The sequence below is a fragment of the Leucopleurus acutus genome, assembly GCF_964270905.1.
Source record: "Leucopleurus acutus genome assembly, chromosome: 14".
Taxonomy (NCBI): Eukaryota; Metazoa; Chordata; class Mammalia; order Artiodactyla; family Delphinidae; genus Leucopleurus; species Leucopleurus acutus.
This window is the reverse complement of record NC_139156.1, coordinates 35,239,312-35,259,190: the sequence shown is the minus strand read 5'-3', so window position 1 is coordinate 35,259,190 and position 19,879 is coordinate 35,239,312.

Below are 19,879 nucleotides of genomic sequence, written 5' to 3'. Positions count from 1 at the left end.
ATGTTGTCCCAGAGTTTTCTGAGGCTGTCCTCAATTATTTTCATTCTTTTTTCTTTATTCTGCTCTGCAGTAATTATTTCCACCATTTTTTCTTCCAGGTCACTTATCCGTTCTTCTGCCTCAGTTATTCTGCTATTGATTCCTTCTAGAGAATTTTTAATTTCACTTATTGTGTTATTCATCATTGTTTGTTTGCTCTTTAGTTCTTCTAGGTCCTTGTCAAATGTTTCTTGTATTTTCTCCATTGTATTTCCAAGATTTTGGATCTTCTTTACTATCATTACTCCGAATTCTTTTTCAGGCAGACTGCGTATTTCTTCTTCATTTGTTTAGTCTGCTTGGTTTTTACCTTGCTCCTTCATCTGCTGTATGTTTCTCTGTCTTCTTATTTTGCTTCACTTACTGTGTTTGTGGTCTCCTTTTCACAGGCTGCAGGTTCGTAGTTTTTGTTTTTGGTGTCTGCCCGCAGTGCCTAAGGTTGATTCAGTGGGTTGTGTAGGCTTCCTGGTGGAGCAGACTGGTGCCTGTGTTCTGGTGGATGAGGCTGGACTTGCCTTTCTGGTGGACAGGACTGCATCCGGTGGTGTGTTTTGGTGTGTCTGTGAACTTACTATGATTTTAGGCAGCCTCTCTGTTAATGGGTGGGGTTGTGTTCCTGTCTTGCTAGTTGTGTGGCGTGTGGTGTCCAGCACTCTAGCTTGCTGGTCATTGAGTGGAGCTGGGTCTTAGCGTTGAGATGGAGATCTCTGGGAGAGCTTTCACCGTTTCATATTATGTGGAGCAGGGAGGTCTGTGGTGGACCAATGTTCTGAACTTGGCTCTCCCACCTCAGAGGCACAGACCTGACATCCAGCCAGAGCCTGAAGACCCTCTCAGCCACACAGATGTTTGAGGGGGATGTTTCAGTATCAATGGGTTGTGGAGCCTCCTGCAGTCGGTCACATCAGACTCTTAGCAGCGCTTAGACTTCTATTTAATTATTCTTGATTCCCAGGGATTAAGGATTGTCAGCAAAACAAAGCTCCTCCTTCCCCTTCCCCAACAGAAATGTACATTATTTATATAAATACAAAGGATGGATGGATAGATAGATAGATAGATAGATAGAGATATGGCTGTGTTCAGTTAATGAAAGTGATATAAAGAATATAGTTTTATCATCAAAATGATAATAATGCACTAAGGATCCTCAGACCTATTGCATTTCTCTGTGCCTCTGTTAGTAACTCAGTTGCCCTCAAAGGACACTTTGAGAGCTAACCCAGGCTGCCCATGACTGTATGTGCCCAGGTGATCAGCACCTGCCTGCCTTAAGACTTCTGACTATACTGTTTCTATAGTGGAACTGGGGAACAGGAAGCCTAAAGAAATTCTGGAGTCTTTGTACCAGCTGCATGGCTCTGACTAGACGTATAGAGGGTACTTGCTAAACTTTTGGCTGTGTGGAGTGAAGGATAGAAAGAGTCATGGATGGAGCCAGATGTCTGACTTGAACCTTAGGGATGAACATAATCTACTGGGTTGGAAAACCCTGGCAGAGAAATAGGTTTTAGAGGGAAGAATATGGTCTAGTTTTGGAAACATGAAGCTTGGGATGCTTATAAGTCATCTAATTGCAGATGTCAAGGAGGAAATTGAACCTCAGAGACCAGAACCCTAAAGAGGAGACTAGGCTAGATACATAAATTGGGGGGTCATGAACACAGAGATAGCATTTGAAAACAGAAATGGAAAATTCATCTGGCAATCAAACTGAGAAACTCCTGTTTAGAAAAGGCAGCGAGAAGAGTGGAAGCCTGAGAAGAAGCAGATAGGGACTGATGCAGAAGTGGGAGAAAAACCAAGAAAAAGTAAAATCACGGAAGCCAAAGGAGGAGCACTAGAAGATGAAGGTGTCTCAGGCTGGTTTCCCGGGGAACAGGCTGTGAGAGCAAGCTACACAGGAAGTGGGCGAGAGCAAGGACCCACTAGAACCCGTGAAGACGAATGGAACCTGTGAGGACAAACCAAAAAGCATAAGAACTAACCCAACCTTGATCACACAAGGGACCTGCAGGAAAAGCCGGTGTCCTCTACCATGGAGATGCACACACAGTGAGGCCCAGGCTGCAGAGAAGCTGAAGGAGCAAGTGCAGTGTGAGATGCAGGGGCTGGAGCCCGGCTGCTGCCCCAGGCCAACTAGGGTAGCCAGCAGACCAGTGACAATGTGCAGGAGCTGCCACCGTGCCTGGCGGAGAAATGGTGGCTGCTTTACTTGTCTTCCAAATCTCATCCACATTTCTTGTGTGGCCAATCCTAATCCCAAATCATACAGAGAAGTCCTTTCACTTCTCTCAATGTACACAGTGAAAAGCCACCACAGAGCCCTAGAGAGCACAAGAGCTATCATTTCCTTGCAACAGATAACACAGGTTAAAACCGACAGAGTGGCAGGCATACAACTGGTCCCTAATAATGAGAAGGGAATGATAATGCTGTTGATAATAATAATTTGTTAAAATATTAATTTATGGTTTCTTTTCCTTATATTTTCCTTTATATTTCAAACAGATAGCCCTAATTTTCTTTGATTTATATTCTCTTCTTCTTGCTATTAGAATTCCCTCCAGTCCTGTATTTCTTTTGCAGCCAGGTGTGGTTTTATGAATTAGTTCAGTCAGCGGTTTGGGAATTAAATTGACCTGAGAACTTCTAGATCATCTCCTTAAAGACAAGTTACAGGTCTTGGTCTTCTACTCTTTCCCCTCTCTGCAGGCTGGGTCACTGACTTGGAGGTGACCTAGCCTTGGGCATGTAGATAAGGACAACCCCCTGGGGACAAGTGGAAGGAGCCTCCATCCCTACAAGACCACATGGAAGAGATAGGCCCCATCCACCCTACTGCTCATCTCCAGGCTGCTATTCGAGTCATCATACATTTGGGTCTCTTGTCATAGTAACTGAGCCCACGCCCTAACTAAAACACATGCTATTTCCTAGCACCCAGGCTTTTTTTTTTTTCTGAAGGCCTAAAGTAGAAAAAGGATTTTTAAAATAAATATATATATATTTTTTTAATTGAAGTATAGTTCATATATGATATTATAGAAGTTATATGTGTACAATATAGTAATTCACCATTTTAAAGTTTATGCTCCATTTATAGTTATTATAGAATATTGGCTATATTCTTTGTATTGTATAATATATCTTTGTAGCTTATTTTACACATAATAGTTTGTACCTCTTAATCCCCTTCTCCAATCTTGCCCTTCCCTCTTTCCCTCTCCTGACTGGTAACCACTAGTTTGTCCTCTATATCTGTGAGTCTGCTTTTTTGTTGTTGTTGTTGTTATATTCACTAGTTTGTTGTATCTAAAGCAGAAATAGTTTAAAGTGTCTCCTAGTTTTAAGTACCTAAACTCATTAAATAGATGTTCCTGGGAGGGAAGGAGAGAGTGGGGAATGACTTGAGGATAAGAGAAAAGAGAGCTTTCTTCCAGAGAAGAGGATTGAGATCTTCAGGACTTGTGAAGAGTGGCAACCCTTATTCTGCTCTCTGGCAGAATCCCAAGAGGTGGCAATTATTAGGGGGAATGACTGCACGGTGCCCTAGGGAGGCTGGGCCCTAGCAGACTGACTCCAATCTCATCATAGATTACCATGGTTGGCCACAGATATGCCAGATATGGGGGACCATTTGGACTGGGACAAAGAAGCTCTTAGCAGTAACCAGTCAATCAGTTAGCAGACAGGTTGTGCTGATGCTCTGCCATTGGAAGACCCAGGAACATTTTAGCCAAAGGCAATCAGGATGGAGGCTCCGTAACAACTAAGATTTCCCATTAGTTTGTAAGATATGGACTTTGAGTTAGATTTAATATTATTTTAAGTAAAATACAGAAATGTGATATTTCTGGCATTCCTAAGTTTGTGGATGTGGATTCAAATGGATACATCATCATTTTAATTATTATCCAAGAGTCATACCAGATGTTGTATCTATACCAGGGTAATCCCCACCTTGGCTTAGGGACTGACTAAGGCTGATGTGCAGAGTAAAGATTATTAGTGTCCACAGTGGGAGGGACTGGGGTTCATCAGGCAGGATGCACTCTTGTGGTCTCAAAGGGCTGTGGCTCCAGGGCTGAGTACTCTATTCCATAGTTCTTGTGCCTCTGACATCCACCAAGTTATCCTTTTCTCTCCCTAAAGTGCCAAGCTTGACAAAAACAAACAGGCATAACTTGGGCACAGTGGCTACCCAGTGTCCTCCATCTCAAGCTCCTCTTGGAGCAGTGAGGGCATGGTCAGGGCATGCTTAGAATTAAGGGAGTGCCACAGCCAGGAAGGACTCTGGAGACCCTATAGCTCAAACTTCCCATCACCCAGATGACCAATCGGGGCCAAGAGAGGAGAGACTTGCCCACATCTACACAGTGAGCTGGAGGCAGAGATGAGATGGGCACCAACGCTCTTGATTTTCAGACTAGTCCCTAGTTTATTACACACAGGAAGGACCTAGAGGGATTTTTTTCCATTTATTTTATTGGGGACCATTTAATGGGGGATTAAATTCCCATGTTCCCCTTCCGTAATCCTGCCAAGGTGCCATACATAAACTTTCAGTATTCATTTCAACCCATGAAGCCTTAAGCCCATAAGCTCTTATGTTGACATAAGCAGGAACAGAGCTCCATGTGAATGTGAAAGGGCATGTGGAGGCCAAAGATGCTGACAGGTGGGAGGCCAGAGGACACACAGGGATGCTGTCTTCCAGCATCACACACCTCTCTCTCTCTTTTCTCTCTCTCTTCTTCCCTCCCTCCCTCCCTCTTTCCCTCTCCCTCTAATACACATACACCCCATCCCCATCTAGGGGAGGGTACAAGAGGGGCTGGGGTGACAGAATAAGAAGGCCAGCTCAGAGGGTAGAGGTCCCTCCCAAGGTAAAATACTGAATTTTCCTAGTGACCACTACCACCTACAGACCCTTCAGATGTTTTGTAAGTTATGAAGGGCTAACAAATTGTGGAGAGGCTCACCATAAGGGTCTGAAATTTAATGGCCCCAAAGCAGGTATAATAAACACCTGTAGAAGACAAACAAAGCTGCTTCCTGGCAGCCAGGCGCACTTGTCCTGGGAAGTGGGATGGCCAGGCCAGCTGTCTGTTCTCAAACCACTTCCTTCCTTCCTTCCTTCCTTCCTTCCTTCCTTCCTTCCTTCCTTCCTTCCTTCCTTCCTTCCTTCTTTCCTTCCTCCTTCCCTTCCTCCCTCTCTCCCTTCCTCCCTTCATTTTATCACTCATTAACTAATCCAAAAACATGTATTTGAGTTCCTTCTATGTGCCAAGAACTCTTCTTAGATACTATGGTTACAAAGACAATATTTAGTCTCTGCCCAGAGGACATTGCACCATTTTTATAGATTGTTCATTCATTTATGCATTCTTTCAAAACACATTTATGAGTTACTGGGTTAGGAAAAATACAGTCCCCCTGGAATTGGAGCTTACATTTTTACATGCCCTCCACAACTAGCAACTCCCTTCTACCAAGCATGCAGAGGAAATACACAGTTCTTCTACAGACTGATTACAGAATCATCTATGATTCTATTCCCCCCCGCCGCTTTCTCAGCTCCTAAATGTACCCTTCTATTCCTGTGTCCACTAATTTTTCTTCCCCAAAAGGGAAATAGTTTGTGCCTGAAATTTTAAACTCCCTGATTTCAGACAAGGCCTGGGAGAGTATAAATAAGCATATGAATATTTAGCAAAAATGACTGCTATGTGAAGCTTGAAGCACTGTTGTCATAATGCAGAGCCCGCTTTAATCACAGCCACAGGGAAAGCATTTGTCGCTGTCTTATCACAGAGGAATGATTTTCCCATTGGTAATGGCAGTCTGCCAGCTGGCTGTGCAGCCAGTGCCTTATTGGTCCTTTGGGTCACAATTCCAGTTGGCATATGCTCCACCACTGCCAGGCACTGACATTTCTATTTTTGCAGGAGGCACCAGGTCAGTAAACAAAACTGCAGAATCACAGGCTAATTCTTATTTATATCAAATGTGAATCTCATTTTGGCTCAGAAGCCTATGAATTTCCGATCCTTATAGTTCAATACATCAGGATGACTTGGAACTTTGCTGATCAAAGTTGTCTGATAGTTTTGGATATGATCATTCCCTTTAAATTCCCAAGGTGGGTAGTAGAGAGTAAATCTACAGTAATTTGCCTTTTCTAAATAAAGCAGCAGCTCAGCCGGGGCACCACTTTCATCCAGGCCCAGCTCAGAATGAGCACAAAAGAGTGATGCCTTATATGGGGAAACTGAGTCCTCTGGGAGTAAGGTTTGGAATCATCATTAGTTGTCTCCCCCACAGAAGACTGCCAAGGGCTCCTTGAGACCTTTACATTGGAAAATTCATAGTCATGCATACTCCCTCATAACTGTGTCTTGGAAATATTTTAAGATTAGATTGGCACTTCTGATTCTAGTCAAGATGGAGTAACAGGGACCAGATTTACTCTCCCACATTAAACAAAAACTGGACAGAGTATATGAGATAACAGTTTTCAAGACACTAAACACCAGGCGGTAAGGGATTTGTGAGAGCTGGGAAACAAACAAGATGAACACTAGGATTGCCTTGGCTCACTGAGTTGAGCAATTTCACAGGTTGCAGTGCAGTGGTGAGGAAACACATCTCTCAACTCACATCCTTGAGTTGAGGGATGTGGCTGAGAGTCTGAGAGACCAAGGCAACTGGAGTTTGCAGGACTGCTTACTGGGGAGGAGGAAGCAGCATGCAGAGAGCACTCTGAACATCTTCAGAGAGTCCCCTCTGAGTATTCAGCTGAGTAATGATCAGTGCATGCATGTGAAAAAACTGCATGAGGCTAGGAGAGAAACACCCAAAAGAATTAGAGGTAATACTGCCCAACAATCACATACAGCTAGGAATAGTACCTGTTCCCACAAGCCGGACTGGACAACCTCATTATTCATGGAACATTGGGTAAAGTACCCAGAAAGGACTTATTTCTGTAGCGGGGAAAAATTAGCCCTCAACTGGTCTCTGCTCCAGTCCTGCCAAATCTTAAAAGCAAGACTCAAAAGGATCAAAATATTTCTAAATAACTTAACTGGGTCTCAGGAAAAAAGGTCAAGAATATTTATAGGAATACAAAAATATTCAGCACCCAATAAAGTAAAACTCACAGTGTCTGGCATCCAGTGAAAAACTACCAAGCATGAAAAGAAGCAGGAAAATATGGCTCTTAATGAGGAGAAAAAACAATTAATTAAAATCAACCTAGAGCTGACACAGATGTTAGAATTAGCAGACAAGGACATTAAAACAGCTATTTTAACTACATTCCATATGTTCAAAAAGTTAAATAAAGGCTTAGAAAATATATATTTTTTAAAACTCCAGTTCAGCTTCTAAAGATGAAAACTACAATGTGTGAGATGAAAAATACTTTGGTTGGAAATAATGGCAGTTTAGATGTTGCAGAAGAAAAAATTAGTGAATTTGAAGACAGAACAATAGAAACTATTCAATATGAAACAGAACAAAAAGAGAATTTTAAAATGAACAGAGCATCAATGAGCTGTGGGAAACTTCAAATATAAGGGTAATATATATATATTCAAATATAAGTTAATATAAGTGTAATTGGAGTCCCCAAAGGACGGGTGGGACAGAAAAATATTTGAGGATAATGACCCAAAATTTCCAAATTTGATGGAAATTATAAATCCACAAATCCAAGAACATCATCAAACCCTAAGCACAAAAAATATTTTTAAAAAGTACACCAAGGGTCATGAAATCAAACTGTTCAATATCACTGATGCAGAGAAAGTCAGGGGGACAAAGGAAAAGATAACAGTAGATTTCTCATCAGAAATAATGTGAGTGAAAAGACAATGGAGAAACGTCTTTAAATTACCTGAAAAAACCATCAACCTAGAATTCTATACCCAGAGAAAATACCTTTCAAAATAAAACTGTTTTCAGAAATAAAGAAGCTGAAGGAATTCATCACCAGTGCACCCACACTACAAGAAAAATCAAGGAAAATTATACCAGATGGAAATATGGGTGTATACAAAGGAGAGCTTTGGAAATGGTAACTAGATGGGTAAATAAATAAGATCTGGGGGGAGAACTTCAAGATGCCGGAAGAGTAAGACGTGCAGATGAACTTCTTCCCCCAAATACATCAGAAATAGACCTACATGTGGAACAACTCCTACAGAACACCTACTGAATGCTGGCAGAAGACCTCAGACTTCTCAAAAGATAAGAAACTCCCCACATACATGGGTAGGGCAAAAGAAAACAGAAAAAACAGACAAATAAGGACGGGACCTGCACCACTGGGAGGAAGCTGTGAGGGAGGAAAAGTTTCCACACACTGGAAAGCCCCTTCATTGGAAGAGATGGGAGGTGGTGGGGTGGTGTGGGAGGAAGCTTCGGAGCCACGGGGGAGAGCGCAGCAACAGGGGTGCAGAGGGCAAAGCAGAGAGATTCCCACACAGAGGATCGGTGCTGACCAGCACTCACCAGCCTGAGAGGCTTGTCTGCTCACCCACCGGGACAGGAGGGGGCTGGGAGCTGAGGCTCGGGCTTCGGAGGTCAGATCCCAGGGAGAGGACTGGAGTTGACTGCGTGAACACAGCCTGAAGGGGGCTAGTGCACCACAGCTAGCCAGGAGGGAGTCTGGGAAAAACTCTGGACCTGCCTAAGAGGCAAGAGACCATTGTTTCCTGTTGCGTGAGGAGAAGGGATTCAGAGCACCACCTAAATGAGCTCCAGAGACCGGCGTGAGCCACGGCTATCAGTGCAGACCCCAGAGACTGGCATGAGATGCTAAGGCTGCAGCTGCAGCCACCAGGAAGCCTGTGTGCAAGCACAGGTCACTATCCACACCACCCGTCCTGGGAGCCTGGGCAGCCAGCCACTGCCAGGGTCCCATGATCCAGGGACAACTTCCCAGGGAGAGCACACGGCATGCCTCAGGCTGTTGCAACATCACATTGGCCTCTGCTGCTGCAGGCTCGCCCCGCATTCTGTACCCCTCCCTCTCCCTGGCCTGAGTGAGCCAGAGCCTCCAATCAGCTGCTACTTTAACCCCATCTTGTCTGGGCTGGAACAGACGCCCTTAGGCGACCTACACACAGAGGCGGGTCCAAATCCAATGCTTAACCCCAGCAGATGTGCAAAAAAAGAAGAGAAAGGGAAATCTCTCCCAGTAGCCTCAGGAGCACCAGATTAAATCTCCATAATCAACCTGATGTACCCTGCATCTCTGGAATACCTGAATAGACGATGAATCATCCCAAAATTGAGGCAGTGGACTTTGGGAGCAACGATATACATATATTGTTCCTTTTCCTCTTTATATGAGTGTGTATGTGTATACTTCTTTGTGTGATTTTGTCTGTATAGCTTTGCTTTTACCATTTGTCCTAGGGTTCTGTCTGTCCATTTTTTCTTACTTGTTTGTTTGCTTTAGTATAGTTTTTAGCACTTGTTATCATTGGTGGATTTGTTTTTTCGTTTGGTTGCTCTCTTCTTTCTTTCTTTCTTTTTTTCTCTGTTTAATTACTTTTTAATTTTTAATAATTATGTTTTATTTTAATAACTTTTATTTTATTTGTTTCTTTCTTTTTTCTCCCTTTTCTTCTGAGCCATGTGGCTGACAGAGCCTTGGTGCTCCAGCCGGGTGTCAGGCCTGTGCCTCTGAGGTGGGAGAGCCGAGTTCAGGACATTGGTCCACCAGACACCTCCCAGCTCCATGTAATATCAAATGGCAAAAGCTCTCCCAGAAACCTCCATCTCAATGCTATGACCCACATCCACCCAATGACCAGCAAGCTACAGTGCTGGATACTCTATGCCAAACAACTAGCAAGACAGGAGCACAACCCCACCCATTAGCAGAGAGACTGCCTAAAATCATAATAAGTTCACAGACACCCCAAAGCACACCACAGATGCGGTCCTGCCCACCAAAAAGACAAGATCCAGCCTCATCCACCAAAACACAGGCACCACTGCGCTCCACCAGGAAGCCTACACAACCCACTGAACCAGCCTTAGCCACTGGGGGCAGACACCGAAAACAACAGGAGCTACGAAGGTTCATAGCTGTGAGACCCCCAAACACAGTAAGTGAAGCGAAATAAGAAGACAGAGAAATACACAGCAGATGAAGGAGCAAGATAAAAACCCACCAGACCTAACAAATGAAGAGAAAATAGGCAGTCTACCTGAAAAATAATTCAGAGTAATGTTAGTAAAGATGATCCAAGATCTTGGAAACAGAATGGAGAAAATACAAGAAACGTTTAACAAGGACCTAGAAGAACTAAAGAGCAAACAAAAAATGATGAACAACACAATAAATGAAATTTAAAATTCTCTAGAAGGAATCAATAGCAGAATAACTGAGGCAGAAGAACGGATAAGTGACCTGAAAGATAAAATAGTGGAAATAACTACTGCAGAGCAGAATAAAGAAAAAAGAATGAAAAGAAATTAGGACAGTCTCAGAGACTTCTGGGACAACATTTAACACACCAAAATTCGAACTATAGGGGTTCCAGAAGAAGAAGAGAAATAAGAAAGGGACTGAGAAAATATTTGAAGAGATTACAGTTGAAAACTTCCCTAATATGGGAAAGGAAATATATAATCAAGTCCAGGAAGCACAGAGAGTCCCATACAGGATAAATCCAAGGAGAAACACGCCAAGACACATAATAATCAAACTATCAAAAATTAAATACAAAGAAAAAATATTAAAAGAAGCAAGGGAAAAACAACAAATAATATACAAGGGAATCCCCATAAGGTTAACAGCTGATCTATCAGCGGAAACTCTGCAAGCCAGAAGGGAGTGGCAGGACATATTTAAAGTGATGAAAGGGAAAAACCTACAACCAAGATTACTCTACACAGCAAGGAGCTCATTCAGATTAGACAGAGAAATTAAAACCTTTACATACAAGCAAAAGTTAAGAGAATTCAGAACCACCAAACCAGCTTTACAACAAATGCTGAAGGAACTTCTCCAGGCAGGAAACACAAGAGAAGGAAAAGACCTACAATAACAAACCCAAAACAATTAAGGAAATGGTAATAGGAACATACATATTGATAATTACCTTAAATGTAAATGGATTAAATGCTCCAACCAAAAGACATAGACTGGCTGAATGGACACAAAAACAAGACCTGTGTATATATCCTGTCTACAAAAGACACAATTCAGACCTAGGGACACATACAGACTGAAAGTGAGAGGATGGAAAAAGACACTGCATGCAAATGGAAATCAAAAGAAAGCTGGGGTAGCAATTCTCGTATAAGAAAAAATAGACTTTAAAATAAAGACTATTACAAGAGACAAAGAAGGAAACTACATAATGATCAAAGGATCAATCCAAGAAGAAGATATAACAATTGTAAATATTTATGCACCCAACACAGGAGCACCTCAATACATAAGGCAAATGCTAACAGCCATAAAAGGGGAAATCGACAGTAACACAATCATAGTAGGGAACTTTTACACCCCACTTTCACCAATGGACAGATCATCCAAAATGAAAATAAATAAGGAAACACAAGCTTTAAATGATACATTAAACAAGATGGATTTAATTGAGATTTATAGGACATTCCATCCGAAAACAACCGAATGCACTTTCTTCTCAAGTGCTCATGGAACATTCTCCAGGATAGATCATATCTTGGGTCACAAATCAAGCCTTGGTGAATTTAAGAAAATCGTATCAAGTACCTTTTCTGACCACAATGCTATGAGACTAGATATCAATTACAGGAAAAGATCTGTAAAAAATACAAACACATGGGGGCTAAACAATACACTACTTAATAACCAAGAGATCACTGAAGAAATCAAAGAGGAAATCAAAAAATACCTAGAAACAGATGACAATGAAAACACGACGACCCAAAACCTATGGGATGCAGCAAAAGCAGTTCTAAGAGGGAAGTTTATAACAATACAATCCTACTTCAAGAAGCAAGAAACATCTCAAATAAACAACCTAACTTAGCAGAAGGAAAGGAATCATAAAGATCAGATCAGAAATAAATGAAAAGGAAATGATAGCAAAGATCAATAAAACTAAAAGCTGGTTCTTTGAGAAGATCAACAAAATTGATAAATCATTAGCCAGACTCATCAAGAAAAAAAGGGAAAAGACTCAAATCGATAGAAATGAAAAAGGAGAAGAAACAACTGACACTGCAGAAATACAAAGGATCATGAGAGATTACTACAAGCAACTATATGCCAATAAAATGGACAACCTGGAAGAAATGGACAAATTCTTAGAAAAGCACAACCTTCTGAGACTGAACCGGGAAGAAAGAGAAAATATAAACAGACCAATCACAGGCACTGCAATTGAGACTGTCATTTAAAATCTTCCAACAAACAAAAGCCCAGAACCAAATGGCTTCACAGGCGAATTCAATCAAACATTTAGAGAAGAGCTAACACCTATCCTTCTCAAACTCTTCCAAAACATAGCAGAGGGAGGAACACTCCCAAACTCATTCTATGAGGCCACCATCACCCTGATACCAAAACCAGACAAACACATCATAAACATAGAAAACTACAGGCCAATATCACTGATGAACACAGATGCAAAAATCTTCAACGAAATACTAGCAAACAGAATCCAACAGCACATTAAAAGGATTGTACACCATGATCAAGTGGGGTTTACTCCAGGAATGCAAGGATTCTTCAATATACACAAATCAATCAACGTGATAAACCATATTAACAAATTAAAGGAGAAAAACCATATGACCATCTCAATAGATGCAGAAAATGCATTTGCAAAATTCAACACCCATTTATGATAAAAACCCTCCAGAAAGTAGGCACAAGAGGGAACTTACCTCAATATAATAAAGGCCATATATGACAAACCTACGGCCAACATCGTTCTCAATGGTGAAAAACTGAAACCATTTCCTCTAAGATCAGAAACAAGACAAGGGTGTCCACTCTCACCACTATTCTTCAACATAGTTTTGGAAGTTTTAGCCACAGCAAGCAGAGAAGAAAAAGAAATAAAAGGAATACAAATTGGAAAAGAACAAGTAAAGCTCTCACTGTTTGCAGATACATGATCCTATACATAGAGGATCCTAAAGACACTACCAGAAAACTATTAGAGATAATCAATGAATTTGGTAAAGTAGCAGGATACAAAGTTAATGCACAGAAATCTCTGGTATTCCTATACACTAATGATGAAAACTCTGAAAGAGAAATGAAAGAAACACTCCCTTTTACCACTGCAACAAAAAGAATAAAATACCTCGGAATAAACCTACCTAAGGAGACAAAAGACCTGTATGCACAAAACTATAAGACACTGATGAAAGAAATTAAAGATGATACCAACAGATGGAGAGATATACCATGTTCTTGGATTGGAAGAATCAACATTGTGTAAATGGCTATAGTACCCAAAGCAATCTACAGATTCAATGCAATCCCTATCAAACTACCACTGGCATTTTTCACAGAACTAGAACAAAAAATTTCACAATTTGTATGGAAACACAAAAGACCCCGAATAGCCAAAGCAATCCTGGGAATGAAAAACGGAGCTGGAGGAATCAGGCTCCTGGACTTCAGACTATACTACAAAGCTACAGTAATCAAGACAATATGGTACTGGCACAAAAACAGAAATATAGATCAATGGAACTGGATAGAAAGCCCAGGGATAAACCCATGCACCTATGGTCAACTAATCTATGACAAAGGAGGCAGGGGTTTACAATGGAGAAAAATCTCTTCAATAAGTGGTGCTGGGAAAACTGGACAGCTACCTGTAAAAGAATGAAATTAGAACACTCCATAACACCATATAGAAAAGTAAACTCAAAATGGAATAAAGACCTAAATGTAAGGTCAGACACTATAAAACTCTTAGAGGAAAACATAGGCAGAACCCTCTATGACATAAATCACAGGAAGATCGTTTTTGACCCACCTCCTACAGAAATGGAAATAAAAACAAAAAGAAACAAATGAGATCTAATGAAACTTAAAAGCTTTTGCACAGCAAAGGAAACCATAAACAAGACGAAAAGACAACCTTCAGACTGGATAAAATATTTGTAAATGAAGCAAGTGACAAAGGATTAATCTCCAAAATTGATGAGTATCTCATTCAGCTCAATATCAAAAAAACAAACAACCCAATCCAAAAATCGGCAGAAGATCTAAATAGACATTTCTCCAAAGAATATATACAGATTGCCAACAAACACATGAAAGAATACTTAACATCATTAATCATTAGAGAAATGCAAATCAGAACTACAATGAGATATCATCTCACACCAGTCAGAATGGCCATCGTCAAAAATCTGCACTATTGGTGGGAATGTAAATTGATGTAGCCACTATGGAGAACAGTATAGAGGTTCCTTAAAAAACTAAAAATAAAACTACCATATGACCCTGCAATCCCACTACTGGGCATATACCCTGAGAAAACCATAATTCAAAAAGAGTCACGTACCACAATGTCCACTGCAGCTCTATTTACAATAACCAAGACATGGAAGCAACCTAAGTGTCCATCGACAGAGGAATGGATAAAGAAGATGTGGCACATATATACAATGAAATATTACTCAGCCATAAAAAGAAATGAAACTGAGTTATTTGTAGTGAGGTGGATGGACCTGGAGACTGTCATACAGAGTGGAGTAAGTCAGAAAGGGGAAGACAAATACCATACGCTAACACATATATATGGAATTGAAAACGAAAAAAGGTTATGAAGAACCTAGGGGCAAGACAGGAATAAAGACGCAGACGTAGAGAATGGACTTGAGGACACAGGGAGGGGGACGGGTATGCTGGTACAAAGTGAGACAGTGGCATGGGCTTATATATACTACCAAATATAAAATAGATAGCTAGTAGGAAGCAGCTGCATAGCACAGGGAGATCATCTCAGTGCTTTTTGACCATCTAGAAGGGTGAGATAGGGAAGGTGGGAGAGAGATGCAAGAGGGAGGAGATATGGAGGTATATGTATATGTATAGCTGATTCACTTTGTTATAAAGCAGAAACTAACACACCATTGTAAAGCAATTATACTCCAATAAAGATGTTAAAAAAATAAGGTTTTTTTTAATTATTATTTAAACTCTTTTTAAGGATAATTGTTTAAACAGAAAGTATAATGATGTAGTATGGGATTTATAGTGAGTGTGTGCATGCATGCATGTACACACACATACATGTTTGTAAAATGTACGCCAACTGTACTATAAAATCTGAGAAGGGAGAAGTAAGAGTATATTGTCGTACGGTTCTTATACCACACATGAAGTGGCATATTATCACTTGAACATAGAGTCTGATTAGTTAACGATGAATTCTCTAACTCCTAAAGTAATCAATAAAATGACAAAACAAAGAGTTAAAACTAAGAAGCCAACAAAGAAAATAAGATTAAATTATAAAAAATTCAATTCCTCCCCAAGCTATATTGTCTAAGATATTAAAAACAAATCTCAGTGAAGTTTAAGGGAGCAATTTGAAGGACATGAGAAATGGCAGAGGAGCAGAAGACTGTGAGAAAGAGAGGAATTGACTGAGAACGGGAAATGGATACTGGGAAGGATGGGAGGGTAAAGATGGGGTGTAGGAAGAAAGCAAGGGAAATTACGGTGACAGAAGGTCAATCATGAGGGAGGTATTTGATATGTCTACACTTTACCATATTTAAATGATAAAGCCCTGCCCCTTTCCCTAAGCTTGGATTATACAAAAAAAAAGTTAGCCACTACATCTTTCCTCTCTTCTCAATACTCCTCCACTCCTACATTCAACAGATGACTTTATCTCATTTTACATTGGGAAAAATAGCAAACATTGGGTAGGAGCTCTCTGATCTTCCCATGAGCATTTTTAGCATCTTACTACATTTGCCCCTAACTGCTGCTTCCTGCCTCCTGGTTCAAATGAAAAAATATTGACCCTCCTTTCTCTCCTTCTCATCTTACCTATGATTTGGCTTTTTCTTTTGCATCATTGTCTCTCCCTGACTACCAGGTCATTCTTTGTGATATACATGCATACTCTACTATCCCTATGCACCCTGCTTTCCACTACATGATCACTGGGCTAAACCTCCTCCCAACCTCCTTCATGCTGACCCAGTTTTGTGGCCAATCTTGAGCTTTGGCTGCCTGCCATGAGCTCCAGTTCTGACCCTTTACCACTGGGAATTTTGACTGTAGCTCTGAATCTTGCCTACGTCACATACATTCTCTCCACAGCCATGTTCCTCTTCCTTGTTCCCTGTCATTTGTGACTATATTAAAATTATCCTGTGATATATGCAAAGAAAATAATAATATCCCCATCTATGGATAACAAAACTTAGTGAGGTTGAATGATTTACCCAACATTACATAGTAAGTGGAAGATCTGGGATTTAAGCCCAGGTGTTCTGATTACAAATCATTTAATTACCCATAAGTAGTTAAGCTAGTGGGAATGGCCGCTGTCTCAGGTGAGCTTTGAAATTCTGACCCCTCTTTATTTATTTATTTTTTAAATTTTTATTGGAGTATAGTTGATTTATAATGTTGTATTAGTTTCAGGTGTACAGCAAAGTGAATCTATTATACAAATATTATATCCACTCTTTTTTAGATTCTTTTCCCATACAGGCCATTACAGAGTATTGATTAGAGTTCCCTGTGCTATACAGTAGGTCCTTATTAGTTATCTATTTTATGTATAGTAGTATGTATATGTCAACACCAATCTTCCAATTTATCCCTCCCCATCCTTTACCCCCTGGTAACCATAAGTTTGTTTTCTATATCTGTAACTCTATTTCTGTTTTGTAGATAAGTTCATTTGTACCCTTTTTTTTAGATTCCACATATAAGCAATATCATATGATATTTGTCTTTCTCTGTCTGACCCCTCTTTAGATTGTACCTGATCTGGGAAATTTCTGAGAGGCTGATTCCCTTTAACAATTATGACAGCTCTCCTGTCCCCTTTGCTATTCTTCTGTCCCTCCAACTCTCAGAAGTCCAGCCCTTGGGGAGGAGGAATTCCTGTTTTGTCTTTGACTGTAGGTTATTTTGATCAGGGATAAGGAATGAGGTGTAGAAATCAGTATAAACCAAGTTCCTACAAAATGTCCTAACCTACCTGAATGCCCAGAACCAATGCAGCAAACTTGTGAGAAGGGGTCCAGAACACCATTTATGTATGTATGTATGGGTACATGCATGCATATTTGTATCTATCACTTGAACTAAAATGCAGTTCACTAGATATTTAATAAAAATATGAAAAGAATACAGCAAATTGGAGGAGTTATATTACCAGACATGAAGACTTACTCATAAGTTAAAGTAATCAAAATAGTGTGCCACTAACACAAAGACAAATTGAGCAAAGCAAACACAAATCACACAGTGATTTTATTTAAGCTCTAAAACAGAAAGCATAAGGTCATTATTATTCCTACCACATATAATATAAAATAACATGAAGGACCTAATTTCTAACATATCAGTCATATCAACAATTGTAAATGGGTTAAAATCATCTGTTAAAAGATAAGACTAAATTCAGTTTTAAAAGAGTTATGAAGATGGATGGTGGTGATGATTGCATAACATGATAAATGTCTTTAATACCACTGAACACTTGAAAATGGTTAAGATTGTAAACTTTATATTATTATATTATGTGTATTTTACCACACAAAATATTTTTATTTATAAAAGGTAAATCCAAGTGTATATTGTTTATGAGAAACATATGACAGAGGACACAAAAGACTCAAACAAATAGAGAAGTATGCTTTGTTCTTCGATAGGAAACATCAGGTCATAAAAATGTCAGTTCTCCCAAACTTGGCCTATCATCTTTAAACACTATGCAATAAAATTGCTAATAGGAATTATTTGAAACTAGACAACCTAGTTCTAAATTTCACATGGGAAGAAATTTAGCCAAAGATATTCTGAAAAAAGAAAAGTAATAGGAGTGGGTAGTAATACGTGTTATGAAGCTACAATAATTTAAGCAATGTGGTAAATGAATTAGCAAATAAGTGGATCAGAATAAAAAACCAGGTCAGATCCAAATAAATGGAGAAATTTAGTAAATTTTTAAAAGGACACTTCAAGTTAGTAAGAAAAAAGTATTATTCAACAAATAATGCTCAGACAAATGGGTAGCCAGCTGGAGAAGAATAAAATTGAATCCATGGAGCATACCATACATCAAAATAAATTCTAGGTAGATCAAAGATTTGAATGAGAAAGTAACCCATAAAAGTATTAGAAAAAGAGAACTCTCTAAGTTTGACACAAATTCAGCCATAAAGTGTAGGTTGATAAATTTAACTCTTTAAAGACATGCACGTGCACACATAATACACATTTACATGTCAAGAGACACCACCAAAAAGCCAAAATATAAATGACAAAGTGCAGGGGCGGGGCGGGTATCATATTTCAACAAAAGCTTAACATAATAATACAAGTACAAGTCAAAAGAGGGACAAGAATGGAAAAATGAACAAAGTTTTATTTTTCAGATATGTGTTTTAAAACCCCCTGATTTAAGATGATTTTCTTTCATTTTCCAGTCTTCTATCCTTCTAACACCTCTAATATTATCATTGTTACACTTTATTGAAAACTTCACTAATTTTCCAGATGTTCTTTCTATATCTTCTCTGTTTATTCATTTAGCCATCCTAAGATACCAAGTACTCAATACAAATGTCACCATGGCTGGCTTCCCTGATAACCCATGTCTTAATCTGTTTGGGTTGCTATAACAAAATACCACAGACTGGGTGACTTATAAAGAGCAGACATTAACTGCTGACAGTTCTGGAGGTTGAGAAGTCCAAGATCAAGGTGCCGGGATGGTTACCTTCTGGTGAGGGCCCTCTTCCTGGTCTGTGTCTGGCACCTTATCCCTGTGTCCTCACATGGTGGAAGGCACCAGTAAGCTCTCTGGGGAATCTTTTATAAGGGCACTAATCCCATTCATAAGAGCTCCACCTTCAGGACCTAAGCACCTCCCAAAGGCCCCACCTTCTAGTACCATCATATCAGGCATTAGGATTTCAACATATAAATTTGGGGAGAATACAAACATTCATACCATAGCATCCTTTAAGGACAAGTCTAGGGTTAAGCAGTAAATTCAAGTTGACTCTCTTCTACCTTCAGAGGCTACCCAGATGCATCATTAGCTTAAACCCAAGTCTATTTAACTTCTCAATATGGGTTCTTCTCATTCCCAATCAGTAGGTCTGTTGGATGTATCACAAATACCTGCCACATCTCCTGCTATTACTCCTTAGTAGAAATCACTAATTGATCACATCACTCTTTCATGTTGAACCCATAAAACATTACTCTTTTTCAAGACAGACTGCAGCACTTCAAAGACATGGTGACATTCACAGACCCTGCCCAGGATGGATCTAGGTCAGCTTCCACCCTGGGTGGCATTTACCATGGAGTTCGGGGCCTTCATTCAGCCCTCCCCTAAATGTTCCAGTTGCACTCACAAGGCCAGTGCTCCAATTGGTGCCCTTCTAAGTTCATTGATCTTCCTGTGTTGATGAAAAACAGTAACTTTTTTTTTTTGGCAGTACGCAGGCCTCTCACTGTTGCGGCCTCACCCATTGCGGAGCACAGGCTCCGGATGCGCAGGTCCAGTGGCCATGGCTCATGGGCCCAGCCGCTCTGCGGCATGTGGGATCCTCCTGGACCGGGGCACAAACCCGTGTCCCCTGCATCGGC